We start from the raw sequence: 14,792 nt of genomic DNA, 5'->3' as shown, positions 1-14,792 counted from the left end.
GTTATTTTAGGAACCTAAATTTGGGGCTTTCCATTTTATTAATTCCAAAATTTAGAGCTAGTAAGACTTCAAAGGTCAACCTCCTCATATTATGAATGAGGAAATCCCCCAATGGAAATTAAGGGACTTGACCAAACTTGCATAGGTAATAAGTGTGTTCTCAGAATACAGATTCAGTGTTTATTCAACTATACTTGAAGTAGATAAATAGATAGATAGATAGATAGATAGATAGATAGATAGATAGATAGATAGATATAGATATGCTTAAAGGGTTGTAAAACATCTCAGAGGAATTTCATTTAATCATTACAACAAGCCTTCCTGATTAACACAACTATTTCAGCATATTAAAATTACTTTTGAACTGTCATTTTGCCATGGAGCATGTTAGCTGCTACAAGAAAAGATCTTGGATCTGTCCGAGGATTTGGGTTCAAATCTTATGCCTTTTCCATCACTTATTTGTATGTGACCTTAGCCTTTTTGGGCTTCAGTTTTCTTGACTAAAAAAAAGGAGAGATTTGGACTAATGTTTTCTTAGATCAGTTTGAAGTCTATGATCTAAACATTCTCAGTTTAGTACCTTCTGCAAATTTGTTCATTTCTTTTACACCTCTTTGTTAGTTGTTTTTTATCATGTCTGACTCTTCATGATCCCTTTTGGGGTTTTCTTGGCAGAGATACTGAAACAGTTTGTCATTTCTTTCTCTAGCTCATTTTGCAGGTGAGAAACTGAGGCAAAAAAGGTTTAAGTGACTTGCCCAGTGTCACAGTGTTTGAGAACAAATTTGAATAGGAAAGATAACTCTTCCTGACTCTAAATCCAGGTGCTCTATCCACTGTGCCACCTAATTGCCCATCTCCTACATCTTATAATATCATTCATTACATTATTGGACATGGGGAGGTGGGATCAGCTAAATGGCTCAGTGGAAGTCATGGAGACCAGAATGCAAATCTGCCTTCAGACACTTAAACGTACTAATTATGTGATCCTGAGTATGTCACTTAATTCTAATTGCCTTGCCAAAGAAACCCAAAAAACAAACAAAAAATTGTACAGAGTAGCATCAAGTTTTATTAAAACTTGAAATGAATGCTTTAAAAAAGGAATATAAACCATATGTAGTTGAGTGAAGAGGAAAATTTATTGAGGATAAAGAATGAATTAGTGGACTAATTAACATAAAGAATAAGGGAACAAATATGGCCTCTAAGATAACAAAGCAGCTGAAAGAAGAAACTCAACTTGTTCTAGGGGATGGGGAAGTTTAGAAGAGCAAGAAAGGCTAGTGACTACAGAGGACAGGTCTAGATGAGAGGCTTGGTGACTTGTAGAGAAGTAATAATCAGTGTTAATAAATAAATAATAAACAGTGTTTGAAGATTTGTGAAGCATCTCTGAGGAATCCACTTAATCCTCACAATAATCCTGGGAGGGAGATCCTACAATTATTTCCATTTTACAGATAAGGAATCAAAGGTCATTCAGATTAAGAATGCTAATGTTTTCCACAAATTTGACAGATGTGGATTGTGAAGAAATAATGGATGGGCTTAGAGACTGAAAGATCTAGAATCAAAATCTATCTCCAGTACTTACAAAGGACAAGTCCCTTGATAAGGGAAAAGTCACAAATAAGTCCCTGAGTCTTGGGTTACTAATCTGAAAAATGGGAATGACACTACTTGGACCTTACATTGTTGAACAAATGAGATGATTGTCAATCTTCAATGAACACACACACACACACACACACATTTATATTTATAGGCAGAGAGAATGTCAGAAAAGCAAAGATTCAGAGGCAGCTAACTACAAAAGTGACTGGTATAGTTTGGAAGGAATAGGAGAAAAGGCTGGAAAGGTAAATTATGGAGGGGATGCTACAGAAACTATGGAATGTCTGGAACAACAGATAAGACTTTTGATTGGTCATTTGCTATGTGATAGGTAGTCTTTGAAAGCATTTGAGCAGAAAATTTATATAAGCAATTGGCAGCAATGTATAGTACATTTTCCTCAATTTCTTCATGTGTTATTGTCTATTCCCTCCCTCCTTCCCTCCTAGGAAGCATACATTGACTTTGTGTATATACCCTATGCTTATTTCTCTGTGAATGAGTTGAATCTTCCCTATACAATGTAAACTTGTTCATCACAGGAATTATCTCACTTTTGTATTTGTATTAACATCACTTAGCACAGTGTTTGGCACATAGTAGGTGCTTAATGAATGGTTGCAGAGGGGAGAGATTAAAGGCAAGAAGACCAATTAGAAAGCTATATTTAAGATAAGAAAGGATAAGGTATTTATTAGATGGTTCAGTTGAGTCAGGGAGATGGAAATTCAAATTTGGCCTTCAGACACTTACTAGATATATGATCCTGTGCAAGTCATTTCACCTTTGCCTTCATTTGTAAAATAGGGACAAATAACAGCACTGAACTTTGCACAGTTGTTGGGAAGCTCAAATGAGATAATATTTGTAAAGCACTTAACACAGTGACTAGTACTAAGTAGATGCTATTAGCTACAATGATGGTGGTGGAGAAGAGGAAGAGGGGGAAGAGGAAGAGGAGGAAGAGGAGGAGGAAGAGAGGAGGAAGAGGATGACTAAATTAAGAAGATGGAGAAAGGAGTGAAGAGAAGCAGATAAATTTGTGCAGCACAGAGAGAATTTAATAGATAGGTCTTGGCAAGTTATTTAACATGAAGATAAAAGGAAGGAAGAGGAATCTAAGAATTATGTGTCGGAGGATATCTAGCTATTTAGCTAACAACCCATTCCCTCTTGTTACATAGGTGGTAAAGGCAAACAGGTTGCTACAGGATCCCAACAGTAAATCCCTGGCCTTGATTTGACTCCTTCGGATAGCTTATTCTAGTTTCTCCTTCTTTTATAGCTCCCAGATGCAAATGGTGTGAGATCTGAAATTTGGTATTTCAGGAAAATCAAATATAAGTGGAAGACTAGAGCAGGATGGAGACTGCAGGAGACAGGCTCCAAGGGGTTTGTGTTCTCCATTCCTCAGCCCATCCTAATGGGGTAGGGCCCAGGTGCTCTTGCCCTTCCTGTGACCCCTTCCTTCCTGAGGCCTTAATGATCATTAAGACAGAGTGACTAATGCAAAGAAACATCCAGAAAGGGAAGAGCTGCATTGAGATCAAACTTTGTACCCAATACCCAGCCCAGAGGGTGTGGCTGGCAGCCTAAATGGTCATATCTGGCCCCGTAGAGCTTATACTTCTGGCTCATGGACATCAGATACATCACCCACAGCACATGGGATAGATAAGAGTCAAATAGGAAAAGTCTTCTTCTTTCCTGACCAGTTATAAAAAAAGGAAAAGAATGAAGACTGATAAAAGGAAGAGCTGAAATCAAACTCAACCTAGCCTAGATGGGGGGGGGGGGGGGCTTTTGCTAAAGACCAGTGGCTAGTGGCCCTCGGGCAAAGACTTTTGAGGAGTCCAGACATTGCTGAAATGTGCAGTGGATCAGGACAGGTGTGAAAGGCTCTGAGACAAGGTCATAAAAGAACCCAGATGAAACAGGTATGAGCACACAAAGGGCTAAGTTTTCTTCTGTCCTTACACGCTCACTCTCCCTTTCTGCAAAGAGCTCTTTCCCATCAAGAGAATTCATGATCCTCGACATTATATTTTACAAGACATTTTCCTTCCAAAAAGCTTAATACTTGTGAACTTTTGTTAGTCCTCATAGATTTCTCAAATTTCCAGGGAGTATTAAGTGTCTCTGTTAGGTGGGAAAAGTAAGTTAAGCTCCTAGTTTCAGAGTGAGAAACTGGAGCTGTCTCTTTCTAGACAATAAAAATAGATGCCTGATATTCATTGACAGTTTAGCCAGCCACTGACATTGGCAGAAAGACAGAGACACAGAGACAGAGAGAAACTGAGAGTAACAGAGAAAGAGATAAACCGGGACAAAGAGAAAGACTAAGAGGGAGAGAGACAGAGACAGAGAGAGACACACAGAGAGAGGCACACACACGCAGAGATAGAGAGACAGGCAGAGAAAGAGAGAGACAGAAACAGAGACAGAGACAGGGATTGGTCTCTCCTCTTACTGTAAATTCCAATACTGATTTTTAAGAAATGTGTCACCATCCCCTCTGTTCCTTTCCCTCATCAAAACTGAATGCTGTATAAATATAATGATCAAACTTGATCCTTAAGAAGAAATATGAAAATACATGTTGTCCTTGGCAGAGGGAGGGGGTCTATGATATGGAACACAACATAAACTGTTGACCTCAGTTAATTTGTTGCTTATTTTTTCTAATTACTTTTTATTTTCCTTACTCTTTTCTTTTATTCTGGTTTATAAGGAATAGAATAAGGAGGGCTATATTAGGAAATGAAAATAATGAAAAAAACCCAAAAGATATCATTAAAACTTTTTTAAAATGAGTTCCAGAAATATTTTTGGATGTTTGTTAGTTCAAAATTCCTTGATAAAGATCAGTATAAAAAATTTCATTTTAATGACAAATTATATGATTGGGAAGTGGGTGGTTTAGATCAGATAGAGAAAATTTTTGTTAGATACTTTTGTTATAGAATTCTAGAATGGGAACAAGAAGTCTTGGGTGTAAATCTCTGTTTTATTAATCAATTGACTAATGGTGTCTAAGTCAGGCATATTTGATTTTCAATCAAAGTTACTCCAATAAGACTGCTGTGAGGTTAAAAATAAGAAGCATTTTATTCACTTTTTCCAAAACCCTTAGAAGATTATTTTAATGAACACTTACTCAGTGTCTACTATATATGCAAAGCCCTATTAAACATGTATTTAGTGATCTATGAAACCATAAATTATGTTTAAACACTTCATTTTCCATCCAGAACTCAAGTTCCACCATCCCTGTGACCCTGTTTTCTAATTGATGAACAATGCATTTTATCTTGCCTTGTCTCAAAATATCACCAAACTTCCTATGCATCTCTATATTATGATAGTTCTTTCCTGGGATTGAAGATTCCATCTCTACAACTCTAATTAATGGACATTTCATCTTATTTTGCCCAAGTTCAGGCCTACCATGTCACTTCCAGGCCATCTCCAGGCCATGAAAAATATACTTTGTTTATCTCTTTCAAGTAATCAATCTACACTACCATTTCTTTCTTTTTTTTTTTTAATAATTTTTATTATATATTTTTTTATAATATTATCCCTTGTATTCATTTTTCCAAATTATCCCCCCCCTCCCTCTACTCCCTCCCCCCAATGACAGGCAATCCCATACATTTTACTTGTGTTACAATATAACCTAGATACAATACATGTGTGTAAATCCCATTTTCTTGTTGCACAATAAGCATTAGATTCCGAAGGTACATGTAACCTGGGCAGACAGATATTAGTGCTAACAATTTACATTCATTTCCCAGTGTTTCTTCTCTGGGTGTAGCTACCTCTGTCCATCATTGATCAACTGGAAGTGAGTTGGCTCTTCTTTATGTTGAAGATTTCCACTTCCATCAGAATACATCCTCATACAGCATTGTTGTTGAAGTGTACAGTGATCTTCTGGTTCTGCTCATTTCACTCAGCATCAGTTGATTTAAGTCTCTCCAAGCCTCTCTGTATTCCTCCTGCTGGTCATTTCTTACAGAGCAATAATATTCCATAACCTTCATATACCACAATTTACCCAACCATTCTCTAATTGATGGACATCCATTCATCTTCCAGTTTCTAGCTACAACAAAAAGAGCTGCCACAAACATTTTGGCACATACAGGTCCCTTTCCGCTCTTTTAATATTTCTTTGGGATATAAGCCCAGTAGTAGCACTGCTGGGTCAAAGGGTATGCACAGTTTGATAACTTTTTGGGCATAGTTCCAAATTGCTCTCCAGAATGGCTGGATTCTTTCACAACTCCACCAGCAATGTATTAGTGTCCCAGTTTTCCCACATCCTCTCCAACATTCATCATTATTTGTTCCTGTCATCTTAGCCAATCTGACAGGTTACACTACCATTTCTTGTAGAAAACCTCAAACTGTATTAGTTACAATTCTCTCTGACGATATTCTCCAAAACATTCTTCCCTGGCCAATATTCCTTTATGTGTGTGGTTTTCCCCTGTTAGAATGTATTTCTATCAGCAGAAGTTAAGATTTTTAGGAGTCAAGTTAATGATTGACTACTAGAGGGTTTGATGTGTTTATTATTGAATGGTCTATAAAGTTTGGTTGAAGGCATTAATGAGTGTCTTAGTAATGTACAGTCTGCCGGCATGAATATACACAACTTTTTAACTGTGAACTGTGAGTTTTGCCTATCCCCAAGATGGTAACTCACAACAGAAGTGTCTGAGATGTGGTGAAACATACAAAAATGCTATTTGAAAAGAGGAAAGGGAATGAGAAGACAATATAAAGTGAATATCAGAGTGGAGAGCATTTAGCCTTTTTACCCCCAGATCAGGATTAGAAGTAGAAAATGGGTGAGTTCTCCATAGAAAGCTGCAGGAAGGGATAAGGAGTTGGAAAAAGAAAAAGAGTAAAGAGAAGCGCAAAGAGTAGTGGGTCTGGAGAAACAGAGACTACAAAAACCAGGATAGTCCAGAGATAGTATAGACCGAGAAGCAGAAAGCATAGAGTTCAAGTTCTGGTTTATATTAATTAGATATGTGTCTCTGTATTGTGTCTTGAGAATCATGGTTCATGGTCAGAAAGAATTCAAAGAGATTCTTTTATAATCATAAAAGACTTTATTAATGAAAGAGTAAAACAGATTAAACTCTGCAAATAGAGTCTAGAGATTCGAGTAATTAGTAAAAGTTTGGTAGAATTTTATATACTGAAATTTGGGGCTTCAGTCAGCAGGCTAACAGATATCCTAGATAAAGAAACTGAGTCCTATGTGAGAGAACAAAGTTGTAAAATACAAAAGATAGATAAGGGAGGAGCCAGGATGTGCCTTCTAGCAAAGGATTGTCCATCAGATAATGAAACATAGTGGATATAGAGATATAGAGATGTAGTGTCAGAATGTGATTTTTCCAAAAGACAAATTAGGATCTGGGATATCATCAAGTAAAGAGCCAGAATGGGGTATTGGCAAGGTCCTGTCAATAAGGTAAGAGTTTGCTATTCCGCCTTTATAATTATAAAATGCATTTTTGAGTAAATTCTAGACTCTGACCCATCATCTCATTGGACAAATGTCATTTCTTTGAGTCTCGGTTTCTTTATCCGGAAAACAAAATGATAATACATTAACTATGCAGCAACATTTTGAGGAAACTTTGTAAACCTTATTTTAAAATTGTATTTATTTAAATTTAAATTTATTTTTTAAAATTTAATTAAAAAATAGAATAAGAAAAAAAAAAAGAAAAGGAATACAAAATAAAATGAAACAAAATAACATTGCCATGTGCCCAGCAGAACATCAGGGAAAACTCAAAATATATAACGACAGATGACCAGTTCAAGAAAGTGTGTGTGTGTGTGTGTGTGTGTGTGTGTGTGTGTGTGTGTGTGTGTAATAGTAGAAATTATATTCACACCTACTGCTTCTTCACTCATTGCCACAGAGGAATGGTAAAATGGTATGGTGATGGCTTTTGATTTGTATATAAATTGGATTTAAGTATATAAAGCAGATTTAAGCCTAATGGATTTGTTCAGAGTTGCACAAAGTTGCTAGCCTCACTCTTCTAAAAGCCACCATTGTCCAGTGTCAGGAAAGAGTCAATACCACTAGTGATGACTCAAAATGCAGTGGATGATGCTCCTGTCTTCAATGTCTAACCAAGTTCTAACCGCTCCACAACACCTGCTTCATCCACCTTCATGGCTATTGTAACAAACTGTTCATTCATATATTCCACCAGAGGGAGTATTTACATGCTTGGGATAGACATACCCCTAACTCACCATAGTGCTTGAGACCCTTTGATTACCCTCAACCTGGACAATTTACTGGGGTATGGGCAATGTGCATGCTACAGCTTCTTAGAGCCACAGGTCAGAGTTAGATGAATCAGGTAGACTCCAAGGGTGGAAAGCAGCCTTCACTCCAGAAGTACTCCTCTTCCCTGAACACACCCTACACACAGAAAAGGCAGCATAGTTTCATCAAAAAACTTGAAAATAGGAACAAATATTGGCTTCAATATTTACTATCCATGGGCATTCCCTCACCCTCCCTGAGACTTTCCTCATCCATAAAATAGGGAGCAAACTTGATCAGGATCAAAGTGGAGAAAACTCTTTATAACCCTTAAAAGTAGTTTATAAACTTGAACTATTATCAGCATCTCAGAAGCCAAGGGAGAAGAGTCAAGAAAGAGTACGTTGATACTTCAAATTTTTATATATTATAATTTAAATTCTTTCCCCACCTCTGTGAAAACTAAAAACTTCTGTAAACATTGAATCATATGTCATTTCCTCATGGATAAATTAACTCCCAATAAGTTCTCATTCTTAACCGATCTTTCTTTCTCCCTTCCTTTGTCCATAATGGATTTTTTCTAGCTAGTTCTTTTCTTAATTCTTTTACATAATTATCTTCACATTTCTGTTTTCTTGTAGTGCTTGTTCCAAAAATCACACTTTTTGCCTTCTTTCCAATTTTAACCACAAGTAAGAGGGGGAATCTTACTGACTGAATCAATCAATCATTCAATCAGTCAAGCATCTCAGTTTCATTTGGTGTATCTACAAAGATGCTGATATTTTTATCAAGTGAAAACATATCTACTGAATCAATGAATCAAAACAAAAATCTGTCAAAATCAGGCTTTCTAATGTCTGTAGAATGAAATATAATTCCATAATTTTCTATTTGAGCTTCCTCCATTAGCTTCCAATGTTACATTATTTTATTTTGAATGCTTATTTTTAGATTGCTGACACTTTTTCATAATTTCTTGCCATAGAAACCTTCCTTTAAACAAAGGAAAACACTAACCAAGACAAATCAACTCTATCTGACAAGATATGCAACATTCTGTACCCATAATCATGATATCAGTTACTTGAGGAAGAACATCTGATATTTGATTAAAACTGCACAAATTGAGAAACACTTTGGCAGAAAATAAGTGTAGACCAACACTTTATGCTGAATACCACAATAATGTCAAAATAGACCTGCATGCTAAATATATTTTCATTTAAAAATTAAAAGAGAACCAGATCAGGTACTTTCCACAAATATAGCTAGTCTTTAATCAAACAAAAGAGTAAAAAGTTGAATCAGAAAGCATTTCTGAAGTGCTTACTATGAGCCAGATCTTGTGTTCAGTCCTGGAAATACAAATAATATAAGAGCAAATCAAATTGTCATACCTACCCTCAAGGAATTTACAGGATGTCTACACATAAAAAGGAGTTGGAAACAAAGTAGGGGGGAAAGTACCTGCTGGGGAACAGCAAAGGAAATCACAAAAGGTAAAAAAAAGAAATCATTTTGTTTAGGGTAAAGTTGAAGAGCTTTTGCCTTTACCAAGCTTGCTTTTTTGCTGAAAGAATTCTTAAAATAGTTGTAAGGTACTAAATACCTTCTCCTCCACATCCCAATTATTTCAAATGGCCATCTCTAATCATGTTGATATATATCTTGTCACTGGACCTGGATGGCTCTAGAGGGGAAAGTGAGGCAGGTAACCTTGCACAGCCCTCCCTCACTTAAATCCAATTCACTTTCATATCATGACATCACCTACCTGATACCATGATCCTCTTCGAGAACAAAGGACAAACAATAACAACAATATTTAGTTTAGTTGCTTAGTAAATTTTGGGTTTTTCAAATCATATTCCATCTCATTATTTCTTGTTTGGGGTGAAAATTCCTGCACAATTTGAATGGAAGTCCTCAATACATGATGATTTCTTCTAAGTTCTTTGTTAAGTAATCCTTTTACTGTAGCTCTAAAGTTTGTCTATTATATGCATGGATAAATCAAATCCGTCACTGATTCCTGACTGACTGATGGTATTAGGAGAGCAATGTCTTCCATGAGTTCATGTGATAGGTAGCTGCTGCCAAAATATATTTACTGTAGCACAGAAATTACATAGTTAAAAGCTAGTATTCATTATTATGCCCAAACATATTTTCAAACATATATTCAGTCTCCGAGAGAACAATATGTTTTATTAGATAAATACTTCTATTACATATTGCAATTCTCTATTTTTCTCTTAGGGCATAAAAGTTCAAGAAAAGACAGATTCATAATAGCTTATTTTTTTCAATGTCATAAAAATCATACAAATATAACTAAACAGTCATATGTAAACAAATCTAGTTAAAGAGATTTTATAGGTAAATTAAGTCAGTTTACAGATTAAACTAAATTTAGAGCATTCACAAATAGGCTAACTGAGAGGGAAGATTTTCACATCACCAAGTTAACCAAGAAAACTTAGGGAAATCCTTCCTTCCACAGGGAAGTTTAAAAAAATAACTAAATCACTTTGTCTCTCTTTTGGTTTCTATCTGAGGAAAATTAGTCTTCCCTTAATTCACAAGTCAAATTTTGGTCATATAAGGTTATTATTAACAACAGACAGGGTTTCAGTTAATCAACAGTTGTAGGAGCCCATAGCCCTGAATAATAAAATGAAATAAAAAATTAAATGAATTCCCATTACAAAGGATTGATCAAAATGCCCACTGTTATATTACTCAGTAGAGAAATGGAAGATACTCAGTGGCACAGTGAAGAAAGTGCTGGGTCTGGTATCAAGAAGACCCATATTCTGGAGTTCAATTTTGATCTCAGCCACTAAGAAGCTATGTGAATGACTTTTAAATAGTGAACACTCTTTGCCTCAGTTTCCTCACCTGTAAAATGAGTTAAAGAGGAAATGGCAAATCACTCTAGCATCTTTGCCAAGAAAATCCCAAATGAGTTTATGAAGAGTAGACTGTGACTGAAAAATGACTGAGCAACAACAACAAAAGAGAATAGCAAAGAAACTTATTTATCCAAATCATTACAAAACAAATCAGAGAACACATAGATAGGAGAATAAATGCCAGACAATGCTTCCCACTGAGTGAAAAAACTCAGATCAACCAAATAAGTTTCCCAGATCTTATCCTGAAATTTCTAAATTAGCAAACTGGGTATAGGGACATGACGCCAATTCCTCTCATGTTTTCCCAGAGTCTTTTTCTTCAGCAACTTGAGGTGGGATTGACCTTTTCCATTTTTCCTCTTGGATTTAGAAGTCAAAAATTCCCAAAAGAATCCTGAAGAAAACTAGTGCTTCAAGAATCCCAAAGGAGACTATTCCTGAAGATTCTCAAAGGAGTACTGGCAAAGACTGGCAAAGCCCTCTTGACCCTCACTAATGTTGCCTATCCCTCACATAGGGTAGAACTTTCATCTCCACCAATAAAGAGAATCCTATACTAATGAGATTTGGGTAAAAGTTATCATCATCAATTGGGGGAACTGGGTTCTCCTATAACAGCACATTCTCTTATCTTGCCTGAAGTCTTGAAACTTGGATAAATAGGCTTTGGCAAACTTTGTACAACTCACTTAAGCTCTCCACACAACAATTTCTTCAATTGTTAAATGGTCTCTAGGTTTCCTTCTAATTCAGATTCGTTTCCATCATTCTATTATATTTTTTAAGGATTGTAGCAACAGAATCACATGTCCTATTACATTCATCTGTTAGGTTCAGTCAACTGTAATTGAACTCTTATTATTCCAATTCTGTCATCCAGTATACTAGCTTCCCCTCTTAGATTCATGTTAATTATAATTTGGACAAATGAAAGTCATTGCTGAAAGTGTCCAACAAAATAGGATCTGAGACAGAAGTTGAGGGTATCCTGCTAGACAATTCTGATTGGGTTGATATTGACAAATAATATTTGGGGAAGGTCTATTCCCTTATTTGGAGATGAGGAAACAAGTTTAGAGAATTTAAACGAAGTGCCCAAGGCCATTTAGCTAGTAGAGATTTGAAGCTGTTACCTCATTTTAAAACTAATGCTTTTTCCAATCCATCATTTTTTATACCACATTTTCTAAAAATTTCATTGTTAGTAATATACAATAATCCACCATAAATCTCTCCAATATCCTTTATGTAGTGTTCCTGTTGGCTTTCTGGTGATCTCTGGACCAGCCTTCTTTTCAGCAGAGTAATCACCATGAGAATAGCCAGGGATAAAGTCCAAATTCTTTATTATCTCCTTCAGTTTAGTCTCCTTGCCTGGGGCTCAGCTAGCTTTCAGGACCCTTCAGGCTGGCTTTGGTCTCAGTGGAGAAATGAAGGAGGACAGGCCAGCCACCACAAAGGTGGGAGATGGAATGAATGTCTCTGGCTGACTTTGTCCCAACTTATGTACTCTATTATAATTGCATCATCGCAGGTGTGAATCTTGTAGAATAGGAGTTAATCTTGTAGAACTATATTAAGTACTAAATACATGTACTGAACCAGAGAACTATTAATCACCATGCTAAAGTAGATAACCATTGTCTTATCAATTCCACTGAGTTAGCACCTTGTTGTAAGAATCCTTGCCTAAGTATATTTCTCCAGAGTTCTGGCTCTTTACACTTTAGATAATCTATAAGTTTTCATTTCAAAATATTATCTAGCTTCCTGATAAGGCTCATAATCAATGCTAGTAATTCCTACAGAAATAATGCATACAAAGAATGTCTCTTTTCAAGAATATGAAATGTAACCAGATGGATATCTTACAGACTCGATCCATATCTTGGACAGACATATGGAATGGACAAAAACTGGGTCCATAATTGGGTAGGAGAAATAAAGTAGTTTTTAGTGCATTTGGGAAATTGTTCAGTGCTTTTAATGATACTAATATTTTCTTTGAAATGGGCCATATTTTCTAACCCATTTTTTCCCCATTATATGACTTTGAAGTATAGAATATCACAAACTCTGAAGAAATGATAGAGTTGTAACCTTGTCAAAAAAGAAGTGAAGGTCATCTGGCATGATTTGTTCTTCATGAATTAGAATTTTCACCTCCTCCCTTTAATTCAACTTATGCCTTTAATGATATGTTCTAGATTTTTTTCCAGGAAAAGAAGCTCACCTAACTATAAACCAAAATATCAACTTTTTCTTGATTTGAAACTTAGACACCCATCTCCAGTTCTGTGGCACCTCTTCCATTCTTCATAACTTTCAATGGTGGTTCAATAAATCAAGTTACATTTGCAAGATTGATCAGTACTTTGGGAGATAGCTTAATGAGTCAGTTAACTTGAACTCATTGAGGGCAATTTAGTTCACATTCTTATTTTCCTTAAATGTAAATTGCTTTGCCCTTTTTGTAGTGACTAGAAACTGTAAATTGAGTGGATGCTCATCAGTTGGAGAATGGCTGAATAAATTGTGGTATATGAATGTTAGGGAATATTATTGTTTTATAAGAAATGACCAGTAAGATGAATACAGAAAAGCCTGATGAGACTTACATGAACTGATGCTGAGAGAAATGAGCAGAACCAGGAGATCATTATACACTTCAACAACAATATTATATGAGTATCAATTCTAATGGAAGTGGCCCTCTTCAACAAGGAGAGGTTCCAAATCAGTTCCAATTGATCAGTAATGAACAGAACCAGCTACACCCAAAAAAAGAACATTGGGAAATAAGTGTGAACCACAATAGCATTTCCACTCTTTCTGTTATTGTTTGCTTGCATTTTTGCTTTTCTTCTCAGGTTATTTTTACTTTCTTTCTAATTCTGATTTTTTTAATGCAGCAAGATAACTGTATAAATATGTATACATGTATTGTATTTAACATATACTTTAACATATTTAACACATATGGACTACCTGCCATCTAAAGTAGGTGGAGGGAAGGAGGGGAAAAATTTGGAACAGAAGTTTTTGCATTGTTGAAAAGTTACCCTTGCATATGTTTTGTCAATAAAAAACTATAATAAAAATTTAAATTGGTTTTTAACCCCATTTTTACTCTTTCATTTCTGGGAAGCAGCTCATTCTCCTTCATATAAAGGACCAGAAACAATATGGAGAAAATTCAAATTAATAAATATTTATTAAGTGACTATTCTGTGTAACATAGCATTAGATGACAAAGGTATGAAGTAAAAAATGAAACAATCCCTGTCTTCAATGAGCTTACATTCGGGGTGGGGATGGATATAACATGTGTGTACAGCTGAAAAAATAAAAGTTAATTTGAGGAGATATGGAATATTATCAACTGAATATTCCCTCTTGGGAGGGATCAATGAAATCTTCAAGGAGAAAATGGCACTTGAACTGAGTCTTGAAGGAAAATAAATATTCAGAAAACTGGAGATTAGGAGGGAATTGTGGGTGGTTTATGCAAATTCATTAAGGCAAGAGAAGCAATTTTCCATTTTGATTTCTTCCGATCAATTTTGTTGGAAAGTAGAGAAGGAAAATGAAATTAGACAATATAAGTAGATTAAAGCTAAATTATAGGGAGTCTTAAATGCTACACTGAAGAATTTTTATTTTATTCTAGAGACTATAGGTAGCCATCGAAGGTTGCTAGCAGGAGAGTGATATGGTTAACAGATTTGGAAAAGACCATTAGATGTAGCAATAAAGACAATGTTGATAAACTTGAGGAGAGTACTTGTAGTTGAGTGGTGAAATCAGAAATCAGATTATAAAGAACTAAAATATATTTGTTATGGAATTAGATGCAATGAGAATAATAAAATCCATCAGTGCCTTGGAAGTAAAAGAGAAGAGACAGAGCAATAACTTGAGTGACA

General features: G+C 35.6%; 1 long non-coding RNA gene across 1 annotated transcript in view; it reads left to right on the top strand.

Annotated features, from left to right (window-relative positions):
• LOC141561626 (uncharacterized) overlaps window positions 1-14,792 on the top strand; it is a 43,368-nt gene that overhangs the window by 22,925 nt on the left and 5,651 nt on the right. The gene's annotated exons all lie outside the window — the stretch shown is intronic.

The sequence above is a fragment of the Sminthopsis crassicaudata genome, chromosome 3 (genome assembly GCF_048593235.1).
Source record: "Sminthopsis crassicaudata isolate SCR6 chromosome 3, ASM4859323v1, whole genome shotgun sequence".
NCBI lineage: Eukaryota > Metazoa > Chordata > Mammalia > Dasyuromorphia > Dasyuridae > Sminthopsis > Sminthopsis crassicaudata.
Note: the sequence above shows the minus strand (reverse complement) of the source record. Positions and strands in the feature narration are given on the sequence as shown.